The sequence below is a fragment of the Ailuropoda melanoleuca genome, chromosome 6 (assembly GCF_002007445.2).
Source record: "Ailuropoda melanoleuca isolate Jingjing chromosome 6, ASM200744v2, whole genome shotgun sequence".
In the NCBI taxonomy this organism is placed as follows: Eukaryota; Metazoa; Chordata; class Mammalia; order Carnivora; family Ursidae; genus Ailuropoda; species Ailuropoda melanoleuca.
Genome location: NC_048223.1, coordinates 76261548 through 76264804, shown reverse-complemented (window position 1 = coordinate 76264804; position 3257 = coordinate 76261548). Strand labels below are relative to the sequence as shown.

The window sequence follows — 3257 nt, the reverse complement described above, 5'->3', positions numbered from 1 at the left end:
ACATGTACCAATAATAATTCTTTTTTATTTCTGAATAGTTTGCCCTTATATGAATATACCTCAATTTCTCCATTCATGTCTCTCTTTTTTTTTTTTAATATTTATTTGTTTATTTGAGAGACAGAGGATGTGAGGGCGCATGGGTGGGCAGAGGGGCAGAGGGGGAGAGAGAGAGAGAGTCTCAAGTAGACTCTGTGCTGAACCTGATGTGGGGCTCAGTCTCATGACCCCAAGATCATGATCTGCACTGAAAGCAAGAATCAGACGCTTTGGGGGGTGGGGGAATGGGATAGATTGGTGATGGGTGGTAAGGAGGGCACGTATTGCATGGTACACTGGGTGTTATACGCAACTAATGGAGCATCGAACTTTACATCGGAATCCGGGGATGTACTGTATGGTGACTAACATAATATAATAAAAAATCATTTAAAAAAAAACATTAAAAAAAAAGGGAGAGAGCTTTATTTTTTTTTTTTAAAGATTTTATTTATTTATTCAACAGAGATAGGAGACAGTCAGCGAGAGAGGGAACACAAGCAGGGGGAGTGGGAGAGGAAGAAGCAGGCTCACAGTGGAAGAGCCCGATGTGGGGCTCGATCCCATAACGCCGGGATCACGCCCTGAGCCGAAGGCAGACGCTTAACCGCTGTGCCACCCAGGTGCCCCGGGAGAGAGCTTTAATAGCAAAAAAAAAAAAAAAAAAAAAAAAAAAAGAATCAGACGCTTTAGCCAATTGAGCCACCCAGGCGCCCATTCATGTCTTTTTAAAAATTAGGGTATAATTGACATAGAAATTACCTTAGTATCAGGTATATGATATAACAATTCGATATTTGTATATACTGCAAAATTACCACCACAATAAATCTAGTTAATATCTGTCACCACATATAGTTACATAATTTTTTTTCTTGAGAGAAGAACTTTTAAGATTTATTCTCTTAGCAACTTTCAAATATGCAATATAATATTATTAAGTATAGTTGCCGTGCTGTACATTATATTCTCACGACTTACTTATTCTATAACTAGTAGTTTGTATCTTTTGACTCCCTTCACCCAATTCACCCACCCTTCACCCCCTTCCTCTGGCAACCTAAAATCTATAAGATCATTATTTATGTTTTTAAAGATTCTACATATAAGTGAGGCAGTGTGCCCAGCGGTCCTGTGGATCTGTCTCTGGCTTCAACAGTGTTTGGACAGAACAGACCCAGGGCTGCCCCTTCTACCAGCCTCCTACCACCCTCTAAACTTTTTTCCAGTGTTAACTTTCAGAGCCATCTTCTTGGTTATCCTCTGCCTCCTGGACCAGCCAGCACCCTATTTTGAACTTAGCTCCTTATTACCAATCAACCATGAGCACTGAGATTTGTCAGAATTATTCCACCAAGGTGCAGGCCGCCGTCAACTGCCTGGTCAATATGCATCTGCAGGCCTCCTACACCTACCTGTCTCTGGGCTTCCATTTTTACCTTGATGATGTGGCTATGGAGATGTGGGCCACTTCTTCCATGAGTTGGCTGAAGAGAAGCACAAAGGCACTAAGCATCTCTTAAAGATGCAAAATCAGTGTGGACAGGCCACGGCCTCTTCCAGGAAGTACAGAAGTGGTCCCAAGATGAGTCGGCTAAATCCCTGGTCGCCATGGAAGCTGCCCTGGTTCTGGAAAAGAGCCTGAACCAGGCCCTTTTGGATCTGCATGCTCTGGGTTCTGCCCGTGCAGACCCCCATCTCTGTGACTTCCCTGGAGAAACACTTCTAGATGAGGAAGTGAAACTCATCCGAAAATGAGCGACCACATGACTAACCTCCGCAGGCTGGCCGGTCCTAGGAAAGTAGTTCTTCGAAAGGCTCACTCTCAAGCATGACTAGGAGCCTCTGGAGCCCAGCAGCCCTTAAGGGGCCCCTCTGGCATAACCCTGGTGCCAGGGCTTGTGCCTGAGCCTCTCCCTGCAGCCACTAGGCAGCTTTTCTTCTTTTCTTTTTCTTTTTTTTTTAAAGATTTTATTTATTTATTTGACAGAGACAGAGACAGCGGGAAAGAGAACACCAGCAGAGAGAGCGTGATAGGGAGGAGCAGACTCTCCATTGAGTAAAGAGCCTGACATGGGGCTCGATCCCAGGACCCTGGGATCATGACCCGAGCTGAAGGCAGATGCTTAATGACTGAGCCACCCAGGCACCCCACTAAGCAACTTTTTGACCACCCTTGGAGCCCTCTCCCAAGCCATGGGCCAAATGGAAATAATAAAGCTTTTTGCAGAAAAAAAACAAAAAAGATTCTACATATATGTGACATCATAGGGTATTTGTCTTTCTACGTCTGATTCATTTCACTTAGTGTAATGCCCTCAAGGTCTACCCATGCTGTCACAAAAGGCAAGATTTCATTCTTTGTTATGACTGAATAATATTCTACACCACATCTTTTTTTTTTTTTTTTTTTTTTTTTTTTTTTTTTNAGAGAGGGAACACAGGCAGGGGGAGTGGGAGAGGAAGAAGCAGGCTCCCAACAGAGGAGCCTGATGTGGGGCTCGATCCCGTAACAGCGGGATCACGCCCTGAGCTGAAGGCAGATGCTCAACCGCTGTGCCACCCAGGCGCCCCTCTACACCACATCTTAATCCATTCTTCCATCAAAGGACACTTAGGCTGTTTCCTCATCTTGGCTATTTGAAATAATGCTGTGATAAAAGTGAAGCCACATCTACCTTTTTGAGTTAGTGTTTTTGCTTTCTTTAGATAAATACCCAGACGTAGAAATTGCTGGATCCTTTGGTAGTTCTGTTTTTCATTTTTTGAGGATCTCCATATTGTTTTCCATAATTGGTTGCACCAATTTACATTCCCACCAACGGTGCATGAGGATTCCCTTTTTCTCCACATCCTCACCAACACTAGTTATTTCTTGTCTTTCTGACAATAGCCATTCTAACAGGTGTGAGGTGATATAGCTCATTGTGGTTTTGACTTTAATTTTCCTGATGATGAGTGATATTGAGCACCTTTTCATGTACGTTGGCCATCTCTATGTCTTCTTCAGAAAAATTTCTATTCAGATCCTCTGTACATTATTAAATGTTTTTTGCTATTGAGCTTTATGAGTTCTTCGTATATTTTAGATTGTAATTCCTTATTAGATAAACACTTTGCAAATATTTCCTCTCAGTCAGTAGGTTGCCTTTTCATTTTGTTGATAGTTTCCTTTGCCGTATAGAAAGGTGTGTCATCTCTTTTAATGTGTCATCCCA

The 3257-nt window shown here is 42.7% G+C and overlaps 1 pseudogene; it reads left to right on the top strand.

Annotated features, from left to right (window-relative positions):
• The first annotated feature begins 1361 nt into the window (after window positions 1-1361).
• Window positions 1362-1878, top strand: LOC100481423 (annotated as a pseudogene).
• The last annotated feature ends 1379 nt before the right edge of the window (window positions 1879-3257 follow it).